The sequence below is a fragment of the Electrona antarctica genome, assembly GCF_951216825.1.
Source record: "Electrona antarctica genome assembly, chromosome: 16".
Classification (NCBI taxonomy): Eukaryota; Metazoa; Chordata; class Actinopteri; order Myctophiformes; family Myctophidae; genus Electrona; species Electrona antarctica.
The window spans coordinates 25,691,664-25,709,779 of NC_136797.1; positions in this window are offsets into that span (position 1 = coordinate 25,691,664).

Consider the following 18,116-nt stretch of genomic DNA (forward strand, 5'->3'; position numbering starts at 1 on the left):
AAAAAGCAGTTGAATTGTCTTGAACCAGTGGCGCAGTGTGTTATGACACTGCCACATGATCGGGAGATGGTGAGTTCCAACCCCACACAAGTCTTTACTTTCAAGACCGATTTCAGATGAAGAAAACCAACAAAAAAGCAGTGTGAATTGTCTGGAACCAGTGGCGCAGTGTGATAGAACCCTCCCACATGATCGGGAGAATTTGAGTTCAAACCCCACTCAAGTCTTTACTTTCAAGACCGATTTCAGAAGAAGAAAACCAACACAAAAGCAGTTGAATTGTCTGGAACCAGTGGCGCAGTGTGTTAGGACGTTGCCAAATGATCGGGAGATGGTGAGTTCAAACCCCACTCAAGTCTTTACTTTCAAGACCGATTTCAGAAGAAGAAAACCAACAAAAAGCAGTTGAATTGTCTGGAACCAGTGGTGCAGTGTGTTAGGACGCTGCCACGTGGTCGGGAGATGGTGAGTTCAAACCCCACGCAAGTCTTTACTTTCAAGACCGATTTCAGAAGAAGAAAAGCAACACAAAAGTAGTGTGAATTATCTTGAACCAGTGGAGCAGTCTGTTAGAATGCTCCCACATGATCGGGAGATGGTGAGTTCAAATCCTACTTAAGTCTTTACTTTCAAGACCGATTTCAGAAGAAGAAAACCAACAAAAAAGCAGTGGAATTGTCTGGAACCAGTGGCGCAGTGTGTTAGGACACTGCCACATGATCGGGAGATGGTGAGTTCAAACCCCACTCAAGTCTTTACTTTCAAGACCGATTTCAGAAGAAAGAAAACCACAAAAAAGCAGTGTGAATTGTCTGGAACCAGTTGCGCAGTGTGTTAGAACGCTCCCACATGATCGGGAGATGATGAGTTCAAACACCACTCAAGTCTTTACTTTCAAGACCGATTTCAGAAGAAGAAAACCAACAAAAAAGCAGTTGAATTGTCTGGAACCAGTGGCGCAGTGTGTTAGGACGTTGCCAAATGATCGGGAGATGGTGAGTTCAAACCCCACTCAAGTCTTTACTTTCAAGACCGATTTCAGAAGAAGAAAACCAACAAAAAAGCATTTGAATTGTCTGGAACCAGTGGTGCAGTGTGTTAGGACGCTGCCACATGGTCGGGAGATGGTGAGTTCTAACCCCACGCAAGTCTTTACTTTCAAGACCGATTTCAGAAGAAGAAAACCAACAAAAAAGCAGTTGAATTCTCTTGAACCAGGGGCGCAGTGTGTTAGGATGCTGCCACATGATCGGGAGATGGTGAGTTCAAACCCGACTAAAGTCTTTACTTTCAAGACCGATTTCAGAAGAAAAAAAACGACAAAAAAGCAGTGTGAATTGTCTGGAACCAGTGGCGCAGTGTGTTAGAACGCTCCCACATGATCGGGAGATGATGAGTTCAAACCCCACTCAAGTCTTTACTTTCAAGACCGATTTCAGAAGAAGAAAACCAACAAAAAAGCAGTGTGAATTGTCTGGAACCAGTGGTGCAGTGTGTTAGAACGCTGCCACATGATCGGGAGATGGTGAGTTCAAACCCCACTCAAGTCTTTACTTTCAAGACCGATTTCAGAAGAAGAAAAGCAACACAAAAGTAGTGTGAATTATCTTGAACCAGTGGAGCAGTCTGTTAGAATGCTCCCACATGATCGGGAGATGGTGAGTTCAAATCCTACTCAAGTCTTTACTTTCAAGACCGATTTCAGAAGAAGAAAACCAACAAAAAAGCAGTGGAATTGTCTGGAACCAGTGGCGCAGTGTGTTAGTACACTGCCACATGATCGGGAGATGGTGAGTTCAAACCCCATTCAAGTCTTTACTTTCAAGACCGATTTCAGAAGAAAGAAAACCACAAAAAAGCAGTGTGAATTGTCTGGAACCAGTTGCGCAGTGTGTTAGAACGCTCCCACATGATCGGGAGATGATGAGTTCAAACACCACTCAAGTCTTTACTTTCAAGACCGATTTCAGATGAAGAAAACCAACAAAAAAGCAGTTGAATTCTCTGGAACCAGTGGCGCATTGTGTTAGGATGCTGCCACATGATCGGGAGATGGTGAGTTCAAACCCCACTCAAGTCTTTACTTTCAAGACCGATTTCAGAAGAAGAAAAGCAACACAAAAGTCATGTGAATTATCTTGAACCAGTGGAGCAGTCTGTTAGAATGCTCCCACATGATCGGGAGATGGTGAGTTCAAATCCTACTTAAGTCTTTACTTTCAAGACCGATTTCAGAAGAAGAAAACCAACAAAAAAGCAGTGGAATTGTCTGGAACCAGTGGCGCAGTGTGTTAGGACACTGCCACATGATCGGGAGATGGTGAGTTCAAACCCCACTCCAGTCTTTACTTTCAAGACCGATTTCAGAAGAAAGAAAACCACAAAAAAGCAGTGTGAATTGTCTGGAACCAGTTGCGCAGTGTGTTAGAACGCTCCCACATGATCGGGAGATGATGAGTTCAAACACCACTCAAGTCTTTACTTTCAAGACCGATTTCAGAAGAAGAAAACCAACAAAAAAGCAGTTGAATTGTCTGGAACCAGTGGCGCAGTGTGTTATGACACTGCCACATGATCGGGAGATGGTGAGTTCAAACCCCACACAAGTCTTTACTTTCAAGACCGATTTCAGATGAAGAAAACCAACAAAAAAGCAGTGTGAATTGTCTGGAACCAGTGGCGCAGTGTGATAGAACCCTCCCACATGATCGGGAGAATTTGAGTTCAAACCCCACTCAAGTCTTTACTTTCAAGACCGATTTCAGAAGAAGAAAACCAACACAAAAGCAGTTGAATTGTCTGGAACCAGTGGCGCAGTGTGTTAGGACGTTGCCAAATGATCGGGAGATGGTGAGTTCAAACCCCACTCAAGTCTTTACTTTCAAGACCGATTTCAGAAGAAGAAAACCAACAAAAAAGCAGTTGAATTGTCTGGAACCAGTGGTGCAGTGTGTTAGGACGCTGCCACGTGGTCGGGAGATGGTGAGTTCAAACCCCACGCAAGTCTTTACTTTCAAGACCGATTTCAGAAGAAGAAAAGCAACACAAAAGTAGTGTGAATTATCTTGAACCAGTGGAGCAGTCTGTTAGAATGCTCCCACATGATCGGGAGATGGTGAGTTCAAATCCTACTTAAGTCTTTACTTTCAAGACCGATTTCAGAAGAAGAAAACCAACAAAAAAGCAGTGGAATTGTCGGGAACCAGTGGCGCAGTGTGTTAGGACACTGCCACATGATCGGGAGATGGTGAGTTCAAACCCCACTCAAGTCTTTACTTTCAAGACCGATTTCAGAAGAAAGAAAACCACAAAAAAGCAGTGTGAATTGTCTGGAACCAGTTGCGCAGTGTGTTAGAACGCTCCCACATGATCGGGAGATGATGAGTTCAAACACCACTCAAGTCTTTACTTTCAAGACCGATTTCAGAAGAAGAAAACCAACAAAAAAGCAGTTGAATTGTCTGGAACCAGTGGCGCAGTGTGTTAGGACGTTGCCAAATGATCGGGAGATGGTGAGTTCAAACCCCACTCAAGTCTTTACTTTCAAGACCGATTTCAGAAGAAGAAAACCAACAAAAAAGCAGTTGAATTGTCTGGAACCAGTGGTGCAGTGTGTTAGGACGCTGCCACATGGTCGGGAGATGGTGAGTTCTAACCCCACGCAAGTCTTTACTTTCAAGACCGATTTCAGAAGAAGAAAACCAACAAAAAAGCAGTTGAATTCTCTTGAACCAGTGGCGCAGTGTGTTAGGATGCTGCCACATGATCGGGAGATGGTGAGTTCAAACCCGACTAAAGTCTTTACTTTCAAGACCGATTTCAGAAGAAGAAAACCAACAAAAAAGCAGTGTGAATTGTCTGGACCCAGTGGCTCAGTGTGTTAGGACGCTGCCACATGATCAGGAGATGGTTGGTTCAAACCCCACTCAAATTCAAACAAAAAAATAAAGGTCCAGGGTGCAATCCCACCCCAGTCTTTACTGTGACACTTTGCTTTCCACACTGACATCAAGTAGCACAGAAAAGCTGTGTTGTAGTAACCATCAGTTAGCTCAGTGTGATGAGAGGCTGTCCTTGGGAGCCACAGGTCCAGGGTTCAAATCCCACATTAGGCATAACTGTGACACTTTGCTTTGCACACTGATTTCCTGAAGGACAACTTTAAAGCAGCCCAGAAATTCACCATGATTGTGTGCCGGTAAGTGGCCCAGCGGATAAGTCAGATGATATCCGTAGTATACCTAGTAGAAGTGTGCCGGTTCAAACCCGACATACTCCTAGTAGGCGGTGATGGTTCAAATCACTGACACCTAGAGTAGGAGTGGCCCTGTGGATAAATCAGATGATATCCGTAGAATACCTAGTAGAAGTATGCCGGCCGACATACTCCTACTAGGATGGTGCTAGTTCAAATCACCAACACCTACAGTAAGTAGGAGTGTGTGCAGTTAAGTGGCCTGGTGGATAAATCAGATAATATCCATAGAATACCTAGTAGAAGTCTGCCGGTTCAAACCCGACATAGGATAGTGCTGGTTCAAATCACCATCACCTAGAGTAGGTATAGGACCGTGTGCCGTTAATTGGCCCGGTGGATAAATCAGATAATATCTGTAGAATACCTAGTGGGATGGTGCTGGTTCAAATCACCATCACCTAGAGTAGGTAGGACCGTGTGCCGTTAATTGGCCCGGTGGTTAAATCAGATAATATCTGTAGAATACCAAGTGGGATGGTGCTGGTTCAAATCACCATCACCTAGAGTAGGCAGGCGAGGTGGAGAGTAGGCGAGGGGGGCCAGGCAGGGTGAGAGTAGGAGTGGAGGGATGCCAGGCAGGGGGAGAGTAGGTGAGGGGGGAGGCCAGGCAGGGGGAGAGGGGGGAGGCCAGGAAGGGGGAGAGTAGGAGAGGAGGGAGGCCAGGGGAGAGTAGGAGAGGAGGGAGGCCAGGCAGGGATAGAGTAGGAGAGGGGGGAGGCCAGGCAGGGGGAGAGTAGGAGAGGGGGGAGGCCAGGCAGGGGGAGAGGGGGGAGGCCAGGCAGGGGGAGAGTAGGAGAGGAGGGTGGCCAGGCAGGGGGAGAGGGGGAGGCCAGGGGAGAGTAGGAGAGGAGGGAGGCCAGGCAGGGATAGAGTGGGGGAGGCCAGGCAGGGGGAGAGTAGGCGAGGAGGGAGGCCTGCCCTCCCTCCTCTCCTACTCTCCCCCTGCCTGGCCTCCCCCTCGCCTACTCTCCCCCCTATCCTACTCTACCCTTGCCTGACCTCCCTCCTCTCCTACTCTTCCCCTGCCTGCCCCCCCCCCCCCCTCGCCTGCCCCCCCCCCTCGCCTAATCTCCCCCTACCTTACCCCCCTCACCTACTCCTCCGCCCTCACCTACTCCTCCCCCTAACTGACCAACCCTCGCCTACTCTCCCCCTATCTACACCTCAACCTAATCTGCCCCTACATACTCTTACCTGACCACCTACCTACTCTAGGTGATGGTGATTTGAACCAGCACCATCCTACTAGGTGTTCTACAGCTATTATCTGATTTATCCACCGGGCCAATTAACGGCACACGGTCCTACCTACTCTAGGTGATGGTGATTTGAACCAGCACCATCCCACAAGGTATTCTACGGATATTATCTGATTTATCCACCGGGCCAATTAACGGCACACAGTCCTACCTACTAGGTGATGGTGATTTGAACCATCACCATCCTATGTCGGGTTTGAACCGGCAGACTTCTACTAGGTATTCTATGGATATTATCTGATGTATCCACCAGGCCACTTAACTGCACACACTCCTACTTACTGTAGGTGTTGGTGAATTGAACTAGCACAATCCTACTAGGAGTATGTCGGCCGGCATACTTCTACTAGGTATTCTACAGATATCATCTGATTTATCCACTGGGCCACTCCTACTCTAGGTGTCAGTGATTAGAATCATCACTGCCTACTAGGAGTATGTCGGGTTTGAACCAGCACACTTCTACTAGGTATACTACGGATATCATCTGACTTATCCGCTGGGCCACTTACCGGCACACAATCATGGTGAATTTATGGGCTGCTTTAAAGTTGTCCTTCTGGAAATCAGTGTGCAAAGCAAAGTGTCACAATTATGACTAATGTGGGATTTGAACCCTGGACCTGTGGCTCCCAAGGACAGCCTCTCATCACACTGAGCTAACTGATGGTTACTACAACACAGCTTTTCTGTGCTACTTGATGTCAGTGTGGAAAGCAAAGTGTCACAGTAAATACTGGGGTGGGATTGCACCCTGGAACTTTATTTTTTTGTTTGAACTTGAGTGGGGTTTGAACCCACCATCTCCTGATCATGTGGCAGCGTCCTAACACACTGAGCCACTGGGTCCAGACAATTCACAGTGCTTTTTTGTTGGTTTTCTTCTTCTGAAATCGGTCTTGAAAGTAAAGACTTGAGTGGGGTTTGAACTCACCATCTCCCGATCTTGTGGCAGCGTCCTAACACACTGTGCCACTGGGTCCAGACAATTCACACTGCTTTTTTGTTGGTTTTCTTCTTCTGAAATCGGTCTTGAAAGTAAAGACTTGAGTGGGGTTTGAACTCACCATCTCCAGGTCATGTGGGAGCGTTCTAACACACTGCGCCACTGGTTCCAGACAATTCACACTGCTTTTTGGTTGGTTTTCTTCTTCTGAAATCGGCCTCTAAAGTAATGACTTGAGTGGGGTTTGAACTCACCATCTCCCGATCATGTTGCAGCGTTCTAACACACTGCGCCACTGGTTCCAGACAATTCACACTGCTTTCTTGTTTGTTTTGTTCTGGTACCATATGGTACCCAATCTGGTAACAGACAACTAGGGTTAGGGTTAGGGTTAGGGTTAGGGTTAGGGTTAGGGTTAGGGTTAGGGTTAGGGTTAGGGCTAGTGTCCGTTGGGGGGTAATTGTGTGATTTAACATGGAGTTGATGAGAAACCGTGAAACACCCAACCCACCCTCAACAAAATCTGGGATGCCTTCAACTTGATAAGAAAGTGGATTAATGGGATTGATATGCCTTTGAATGTGTTGGTTGATAGGTCGTTGGTTTTCTTCTTCTGAAATCGGTCTTGAAAGTAAAGACTTGAGTGGGGTTTGAACTCACCATCTCCGGATCATGTGGCAGCGTCCTAACACACTGCGCCAGTGGTTCCAGACAACTCAACTGCTTTTTTGTTGGTTTTCTTCTTCTGAAATCGGTCTTGAAAGTAAAAACTTGAGTGGGGTTTGAACTCACCATCTCCCGATCATGTGGCAGTGTCCTAACACACTGCGCCACTGGTTCCAGACAATTCAACTGCTTTTTTGTTGGTTTTCTTCTTCTGAAATCGGTCTTGAAAGTAAGGACTTGAGTGGGATTTGAACTCACCATCTCCCGATCATGTGGGAGCGTTCTAACACAACTGCGCCACTGGTTCCAGACAATTCACAGTGCTTTTTTGTTGGTTTTCTTCTTCTGAAATCGGTCTTGAAAGTAAAGACTTGAGTGGGGTTTGAACTCACCATCTCCCTATCATGTTGCAGCGTCCTAACACACTGCACCACTGGTTCCAGACAAATCAACTGCTTTTTTGTTGGTTTTCTTCTTCTGAAATCGGCCTCTAAAGTAATGACTTGAGTGGGGTTTGAACTCACTATCTCCCGATCATGTGGCAGTGTCCTAACACACTGCGCCACTGGTTCCAGACAATTCACACTGCTTTCTTGTTTGTTTTATTCTGGTACCATATGGTACCCAATCTGGTAACAGACAACTAGGGTTAGGGTTAGGGTTAGGGTTAGGGTTAGGGTTAGGGCTAGTGTCCGTTGGGGGGTAATTGTGTGATTTAACATGGAGTTGATGAGAAACCGTGAAACACCCAACCCACCCTCAACAAAATCTGGGATGCCTTCAACTTGATAAGAAAGTGGATTAATGGGATTGATATGCCTTTGAACGTGTTGGTTGATAGGTCGTTGGTTTTCTTCTTCTGAAATCGGTCTTGAAAGTAAAGACTTGAGTGGGGTTTGAACTCATCATCTCCCGATCATGTGGCAGCGTCCTAGCACACTGCGCCAGTGGTTCCAGACAACTCAACTGCTTTTTTGTTGGTTTTCTTCTTCTGAAATCGGTCTTGAAAGTAAAAACTTGAATGGGGTTTGAACTCACCATCTCCCGTTCATGCGGCAGTGTCCTAACACACTGCGCCACTGGTTCCAGACAATTCAACTGCTTTTTTGTTGGTTTTCTTCTTCTGAAATCGGTCTTGAAAGTAAGGACTTGAGTGGGATTTGAACTCACCATCTCCCGATCATGTGGGAGCGTTCTAACACAACTGCGCCACTGGTTCCAGACAATTCACACTGCTTTTTTGTTGGTTTTCTTCTTCTGAAATCGGTCTTGAAACTAAAGACTTGAGTGGGGTTTGAACTCACCATCTCCCTATCATGTGGCAGCGTCCTAACACACTGCACCACTGGTTCCAGACAAATCAACTGCTTTGTTGTTGGTTTTCTTCTTCTGAAATCGGTCATGAAAGTAAAGACTTGAGTGGGGTTTGAACTCACCATCTCCCGATCATGTGGCAGCGTCCTAACACACTGCACCACTGGTTCCAGACAATTCACACTGCTATTTTGTTGGGTTTCTTCTTCTGAAATCGGTCTTGAAAGTAAAGACTCGAGTGGGGTTTGAACTCACCATCTGCCGATAATGTGGGAGCTTTCTAACACACTGCGCCACTGGTTCCAGACAATTCACACTGCTTTCTTGTTTGTTTTGTTCTGGTACCATATGGTAACCAATCTGTTAGACAACTAGGGTTAGGGTTAGGGTTAGGGCTAGTGTCCGTTGGCGGGTAATTGGGTGATTTAACATGGAGTTGATGAGAAACCGTGAAACACCCAACCTACCCTCAACAAAATCCGGGATGCCTTCAACTTGATAAGAAAATGGATTAATGGGATTGATATGCCTTTGAATGTGTTGGTTTTCTTCTTCTGAAATCGGTCTTGAAAGTAATGACTTGAGTGGGGTTTGAACTCAACATCTCCCGATCATGTGGCAGCGTCCTAACACACTGCGCCACTGGTTCCAGACAACTCAACTGCTTTTTTGTTGGTTTTCTTCTTCTGAAATCGGTCTTGAAAGTAAAAACTTGAGTGGGGTTTGAACTCACCATCTCCCGATCATGTGGCAGTGTCCTAAGACACTGCGCCACTGGTTTCAGACAATTCAACTGCTTTTTTGTTGGTTTTGTTCTGGTACTATATGGTAAACAATCTGGTACCAGACAACTTGGGGTTAGGGTTAGGGTTAGGGTTAGGGTTAGGGTTAGGGTTAGGGTTAGGTGATGGACAAGATGGAAGTGATGATGAATGATAATTTTAACTGACAAGAAAGGAAACGGGTAACAATCAGTAGTCCAAAAAAACCAAAGGAATAATCAAGCAGCTTCTTGCTTCGTGCTCCCATGTTATCTCTATGTATAACAGCTTTTTTTTGCGTTCTTTTTTTCTCCTGAAAACTCAACTTTGAGGCAGCTTTTAAAAGCTGGGTTTTGGCTTCGAGTTTTCACATTTTTCAAATCTGAACAATAAAAAAGGAAAAAAATAGCAAATTTCTGTTTGCTGGCCTCAAACAGAATTATACTAAGGCACCACCATTTTTGTGATTTTTCGGTTAGTGTTTTCCCATTTTTCAATTCTGAACAAAAAAAGGAAAAAATAGCAATTTTCTTTTTGCTGGATTTAATTGAATAAACATACTTATACTAAGGTCCCTTGGCCAGTTTTTGTGATTTTTCGTTTAGCGTTTTCCCATTTTTCAATTCTGAACAAAAAAAGGAAAAACTAGCAAATTTCTGTTTGCTGGAATCAAATTAAACGAACAAAAATCACAAATTTGTTTTTTATATGTTGGATTCAGATTCAAATAAGGCAATTATACTAAGGTCCCCTGACCCTATAGTATGCCGTCCGAAACCATGAACTATAGTATGTCGTTTTTTCATGATTTTCATCTTTTTTTCAAATAGTCCAAAATCACGAAAAACGACATGCTATAGTATTCCATCCGAAAATAATTATAACTTTGGCATGCTACTAGTCCTACATACTTACACCTAGAATCCCCATTCAAACCTATTTAGGTTCATCTTACAGTGGACATGTTTGCCTGGAAAGGAATCTTTGAAATGTTTCATAGTTTTAGAAATATAGTGCTTTAAATGTGATAAATTTATAATGGCAGATGGTGGCACGTCAAAAATCACTTTCACCTAGAAACTCCATTCACACGTTTTATAATCCAGCTTACTGTGGAGACACATGCTGGAACCTTTTTACTTTGAAAGGTTTTGTAGTTTCTGAGTTATTTCACTTAAACGCCCAATGCATTCTCAATGGCAATAGCACAAACTTTGGCATGCTACTAGTCCTACATACTTACACCTAGAAACCCCATTCAAACCTATTTAGGTTCATCTTATGGTGGACATGTTTGCCTGAAAAGGAATCTTTGAAATGTTTCATAGTTTTAGAAATATAGTGCTTTCAAATTTGAGAAAGTTATAATGGGGCTCAATGACAGATAGTGGCACGTCAAAAAATCCATTTCACCTAGAAACTCCATTCACACGTTTTATAATTCAGCTTACTGTGGAGACACATGCTGGAACTTTTTACTTTGAAATGTTTTGTAGTTTCTGAGTTATTTAACTTAAATGCCCAATGCATTCTCAATGGCAATAGCACAAACTTTGGCATGCTACTAGTCCTACATACTTACACCTAGAAACCCCATTCAAACCTATTTAGGTTCATCTTACGGTGGACATGTTTGCCTGAAAAGGAATCTTTGAAATGTTTCATAGTTTTAGAAATATAGTGCTTTCAAATTTGAGAAAGTTATAATGGGGCTCAATGGCAGATAGTGGCACGTCAAAAAATCACTTTCACCTAGAAACTCCATTCACACGTTTTATAATTCAGCTTACTGTGGAGACACATGCTGGAACTTTTTACTTTGAAATGTTTTGTAGTTTCTGAGTTATTTAACTTAAACGCCCAATGCATTCTCAATGGCAATAGCACAAACTTTGGCATGATACTAGTCCTACATACTTACACCTAGAAACCCCATTCAAACGTATTTAGGTTCATCTTACGGTGGACATGTTTGCCTGAAAAGGAATCTTTGAAATGTTTTATTGTTTTAGAAATATAGTGCTTTTAAATTTGAGAAAGTTATAATGGGGGTCAATGGCAGATTTTGGCAATTAAGGATTTGTGTGGGGTTTGAACCCACAATCTCCAGATCATGCAGCCAGTGTGTAGTCACTGATCTACTTGCTCCCTGCCACAATGCACTGTGCAGTCTGCTGTTCCCTTTGAGTACAACATTGATACAAAAATAAAATACAAAAAATAAAATAACAGGAGATTTGTCTATTGTTTCTTTTGCTGTTGTTTATCTCTAGACGTTTGAATGTTTATGAACCACAATGGAAACAAGTCTCTGGCTCTTCTGTCATTGTCTATTCGGTTTTAAAGAACAGCCTGCACAGTGGCTCACTGGGTACAGAGCCTTCCTGGCGATCAGGAGGTTGCAGGTTCAAGTCCTGTCTCTGACATAGTGTTCCAAAATCATGAAAATATGACATATTATATTATGCCGTCCCAAACCATGGACTATAGTATGTCGTTTTTTCATGATTTTCATCTTTTTTCAAATCCTCCAAAATCACGAAAAACGACATGCTATAGTATGCCGTCCGAAACCATGAACTATAGTATGTCGTTTTTTCATGATTTTCATATTTTTTTCAAATAGTCCAAAATCACGAAAAACGACATGCTATAGTATTCCATCCGAAAATAATTATAACTTTGGCATGCTACTAGTCCTACATACTTACACCTAGAATCCCCATTCAAACCTATTTAGGTTCATCTTACGGTGGACATGTTTGGACATGTTTGCCTGTCAAAAAAAAAACAAAAAAAAACAAACATTATTATTATTTTTTTATTTTTTTATCATGGCGGCCCCCTACGGTCGCGGCCCACCGGGCAAATGCCCGGTATGCCCGGTGGCCAGTCCAGCCCTGCAATGCAGTCTGCTGTTCCCTTTGAGTACAACATTGATACAAAAATAAAATACAAAAAATAAAATAACAGGAGATTTGTCTATTGTTTATTTTGCTGTTGTTTATCTCTAGACGTTTGAATGTTTATGAACCACAATGGAAACAAGTCTCTGGCTCTTCTGTCATTGTCTATTCGGTTTTAAAGAACAGCCTGCACAGTGGCTCACTGGGTACAGAGCCTTCCTGGCGATCAGGAGGTTGCAGGTTCAAGTCCTGTCTCTGACATAGTGTTCCAAAATCATGAAAATATGACATATTATATTATGCCGTCCCAAACCATGGACTATAGTATGTCGTTTTTTCATGATTTTCATCTTTTTTCAAATCCTCCAAAATCACGAAAAACGACATGCTATAGTATGCCGTCCGAAACCATGAACTATAGTATGTCGTTTTTTCATGATTTTCATATTTTTTTCAAATAGTCCAAAATCACGAAAAACGACATGCTATAGTATTCCATCCGAAAATAATTATAACTTTGGCATGCTACTAGTCCTACATACTTACACCTAGAATCCCCATTCAAACCTATTTAGGTTCATCTTACGGTGGACATGTTTGGACATGTTTGCCTGTCAAAAAAAAAACAAAAAAAAACAAACATTATTATTTTTTTTTTATTTTTTTATCATGGCGGCCCCCTACGGTCGCGGCCCACCGGGCAAATGCCCGGTATGCCCGGTGGCCAGTCCAGCCCTGCAATGCAGTCTGCTGTTCCCTTTGAGTACAACATTGATACAAAAATAAAATACAAAAAATAAAATAACAGGAGATTTGTCTATGTTTCTTTTGCTGTTGTTTATCTCTAGACGTTTGAATGTTTATGAACCACAATGGAAACAAGTCTCTGGCTCTTCTGTCATTGTCTATTCGGTTTTAAAGAACAGCCTGCACAGTGGCTCACTGGGTACAGAGCCTTCCTGGCGATCAGGAGGTTGCAGGTTCAAGTCCTGTCTCTGACATAGTGTTCCAAAATCATGAAAATATGACATATTATATTATGCCGTCCCAAACCATGGACTATAGTATGTCGTTTTTTCATGATTTTCATCTTTTTTCAAATCCTCCAAAATCACGAAAAACGACATGCTATAGTATGCCGTCCGAAACCATGAACTATAGTATGTCGTTTTTTCATGATTTTCATATTTTTTTCAAATAGTCCAAAATCACGAAAAACGACATGCTATAGTATTCCATCCGAAAATAATTATAACTTTGGCATGCTACTAGTCCTACATACTTACACCTAGAATCCCCATTCAAACCTATTTAGGTTCATCTTACGGTGGACATGTTTGCCTGAAAAGGAATCTTTGAAATGTTTCATAGTTTTAGAAATATAGTGCTTTAAATGTGAGAAATTTATAATGGCAGATGGTGGCACGTCAAAAATCACTTTCACCTAGAAACTCCATTCACACGTTTTATAATCCAGCTTACTGTGGAGACACATGCTGGAACTTTTTACTTTGAAATGTTTTGTAGTTTCTGAGTTATTTAACTTAAACGCCCAATGCATTCTCAATGGCAATAGCACAAACGTTGGCATGCTACTAGTCCTACATACTTACACCTAGAAACCCCATTCAAACCTATTTAGGTTCATCCTACGGTGGACATGTTTGCCTGAAAAGGAATCTTTGAAATGTTTCATAGTTTTAGAAATATAGTGCTTTCAAATTTGAGAAATGTATAATGGGGCTCAATGGCAGATAGTGGCATGTCAAAAAATCACTTTCACCTAGAAACTCCATTCACACTATTTATAATTCAGCTTACTGTGGAGACACATGCTGGAACTTTTTACTTTGAAATGTTTTGTAGTTTCTGAGTTATTTAACTTAAACACCCAATGCATTCTCAATGGCAATAGCACAAACTTTGGCATGCTACTAGTCCTACATACTTACACCTAGAAACCCCATTCAAACCTATTTAGGTTCATCTTACACTGGACATGTTTGCCTGAAAAGGAATCTTTGAAATGTTTCATAGTTTTAGAAATATAGTGCTTTCAAATTTGAGAAAGTTATAATGGGGCTCAATGGCAGATAGTGGCACGTCAAAAAATCACTTTCACCTAGAAACTCCATTCACACGTTTTATAATTCAGCTTACTGTGGAGACACATGCTGGAACTTTTTACTTTGAAATGTTTTGTAGTTTCTGAGTCATTTAACTTAAACGCCCAATGCATTCTCAATGGCAATAGCACAAACTTTGGCATGCTACTAGTCCTACATACTTACACCTAGAAACCCCATTCAAACGTATTTAGGTTCATCTTACGGTGGACATGTTTGCCTGAAAAGGAATCTTTGAAATGTTTCATAGTTTTAGAAATATAGTGCTTTTAAATTTGAGAAATTCAGAATGGGGGTCAATGGCAGATTTTGGCAAGTAAAGATTTGAGTGGGGTTTGAACCCACAATGTCCATATCATGCAGCCAGTGTGTACTGTGTAGTCACTGATCTACTTGCTCCCTGCCACAATGCAGTCCGCTGTTCCCTTTGAGTACAACATTGATACAAAAATAAAATAACAGGAGATTTGTCTATTGTTTCTTTTGCTGTTGTTTATCTCTAGACGTTTGAATGTTTATGAACCACAATGGAAACAAGTCTCTGGCTCTTCTGTCATTATCTATTCGGCCTTTTAAGAACAGCATGCACAGTGGCTCACTGGGTGTAGACAGTTGTGTTCCCAAACTGTTTTGGTCAGTCAGTGTTGCCGTAGCTGCGGTAGTCCCGCGAGACTACTGGAACGAGAGCTCAGTTATGTGTATGTGTTTAGCTGACTGTGATCCACACAGACATGTACCCCGTCCCGTAAGCTACATTGGTTGTAAATAAAGTGGTTGTTCAAACCTAAACTACAAGTGGTTCTTTATAGCACAAGAAACAAACATGGTGTTAGAAGTGGGATATCCGCCGATGTGACCACGTTTTTTCGGACATTTTGCACCGTCTCAAGCCTGCACGTGAACTTTTGAAACACAACAACAACACAAAAGGATGGCGGACGGATTCAGACGTCCAGACGCTCTAGTCTTCGACGGAAATGTGGCCGAAAACTGGCGCAAGTTTGAGCGCGAGTATGAAATCTTCATTGCCGCAGCACACAGTGATAAGAATGCTAGAACTAGAGCCTATATATTCCTCAATCTCGCGGGACCCGAGGCTATAGAGAGAGAGCAGTCATTCACCTATGCAGCTGCGGTCGAGCAGGATGATGTGGTCATAACACCAGCGGAATCCAGGGAAGACCCCGACTGCCTATTAAAGAAATTCAAGGAATTATGCAACCCGGAACCCAACGTTATAGTGGAGAGGTACAACTTCAATACCAGGCACCAAAAACCTGGTGAAACAATTGAAGCATATGTGAGTTCATTAAAAAATCAGGCCAAAACCTGCAATTTCGGTCAATTGAAAGATGAGCTCATCAGAGACAGACTTGTTTGTGGAATCATCAGTGACAGTGTCAGACGTTCCCTGCTCAAAGAGACTGACCTCACTCTGGCTAAAGCTACACGCATCTGTCAAGTAAGTGAACTCACTGACCAGCACATCAAGGTCCTCTCTGCACCGAAATACACTACTGCCAATGTAGATGCCATGCAGATAAAACGCAGCTTCAAACCCAAGGGTCAATTCAAATACAGAGTGAAAACAGAAGATCCACCAACAGCAATTTCGAGCTGCAGGAATTGTGGGGGTAACCACCCAGCCAAACGTGAGCAATGTCCAGCCTTCGGACAGCAATGTCACAACTGCGGTAAGCATAACCACTTCAAGCAGCTATGCAGATCAGCAAGGGCTAGCAGAACAGGTAGACAAGTATATCTACTGTCAGCCGAGGCGGATTCAGACAGTGATGAGACTTTCACCATTGAATCTCTGTCAGTCCAGGAAGATAATGACATAAATTCTGTGCAATCTGACTGTCACAAAGGGGAGGGACGCTGCACTGTAACCGTCAATGACAAAACCCTGAAATTGAAAGTGGACACAGGGGCCAAATGTAACGTCATTTCTCTAGATACATACAGAGCCATTGGGCAGTCAGGGAAACTACAAAAGCCACACAAGCTAGTCAAACTTGTCGCTTTTGGTGGAGCTGTGATCAAATCAATTGGCACAGTAAATCTGCACTGCAAGCTTAGTGAGCGGCCATATGACCTGACATTTCAAGTTGTGAACGACGACGTACAATCCATCTTAGGCCTGCGTGACAGCCTGAAGATGGGACTGGTCACCTTTAGCGAGGAGGTGCACCACATTGACACCGTTCAAGATCAAACTCTATCACAGACAATGTTTCAGGAATATGCAGACCTGTTCAAAGATGAACTAGGCGACCTACCTGTGACTTATTCCATGAAAGTGGACCCGACTGTGACGCCAGTTGTCAACCCCCCGCGCCGCGTCCCTGCGGCGATGCAGAAGAAAGTCAAACTGGAACTCCAGAGAATGCAGTCTCTCGGTGTAATTGAACCTGTGGACGAGCCCACTGAATGGGTATCCAACATGGTTGCCACACATAAGAAGGAGACTGATGATGTTCGTATCTGCATAGATCCAAGGAGCCTAAACAAGGCTTTGATGCGGCCCCACCATCCCATGCGCACAGTGGAAGAAGTGGCAGCACAAATGTCAGGGGCCACCGTCTTCTCTGTCCTGGATGCTAAGAGCTCATTCTGGCAAATCAAACTGGATGATGCCTCGTCTCTCTACACAACGTTCACCACTACTTTCGGGAGGTTTAAGTTTCTGAGGATGCCCTTTGGCATCAACACTGCCTCTGAAGTTTTCCAAAGGGCCATGGAACAAATATTTGCCGGATATCCATGCGCTATAATTGTTGATGACATCATCATAGGAGGCAAGGATGCTGAGGAGCATGAAAAACACCTGAAGAAGGTTCTGGACCGAGCTAGACACGTGAAGCTCAGACTCAACAAGAACAAGTGCAAATTTGGGCTCAAGGAGGTGAGCTATGTAGGGCATGTGTTCACTGAAAATGGACTCAAAGCCGATCCAAAAAAGGCCACAGCGATCAGCGAGATGCCCCCTCCGGAGGACAGGACAGCTCTCCAACGCTTCCTGGGCATGATCACATATCTAGGCAAATACGTTCCGAACCTCAGTGAACTGTCAACGCCACTACGCCAACTGCTGCACAAGGACGTGGTCTGGAGCTGGACACGACATCAGCAGGATGCTTTTGACAGGCTCAAGACGTGTGTCACAAACCCACCTGTGCTTCGATATTATGATGTCTCAAAACCTGTGACACTCACCTGTGATGCGTCCCAACATGGTCTGGGAGCTGCCTGCCTCCAAGATGGCAGACCAATGGCGTATGCATCGCGCTCTCTGACCCCGACGGAAATCAGGTACGCACAGATAGAAAAAGAACTGCTGGCGGTCGTTTTCGCCTGTTATAAGTTTTATGACTACATTTATGGCAAAGCTGTTGTGATCGAGACCGACCACCAGCCTTTGGTCACAATCCACAACAAACCTTTCCATACAATCCCGGCACGCCTGCAGCGCATGATGTTGAGGCTACAAAAATTCAACTTGACCCTGACCTACAAGAAGGGGAAACACCTCTATCTGGCAGACACCCTCTCACGTGCACCGAGGCGTGATGTTTGCCCACTGGAAGAGGAACAGAATGGATTTGAGGTGATGGCAGTCCAGCTGATATCTCCACGGCGGCTTGAGGAACTACGTGAGCATACTGTTGCAGACACCACCCTCCAGACACTCGCCCGCTTCATTCAAAGCGGCTGGCCAAGGCGCACATGCAGTGTGCTGGCGGAGGTGAAACCGTTTTTCAGCTTCAGAGATGACCTCACCGTTGAGGACGACATCATCATGAGAGGGAACAGAGCCGTCATTCCTATCTCCCTGCATTCTGAGTATTTGAAAGTATTGCACAAGGGCCACCCAGGC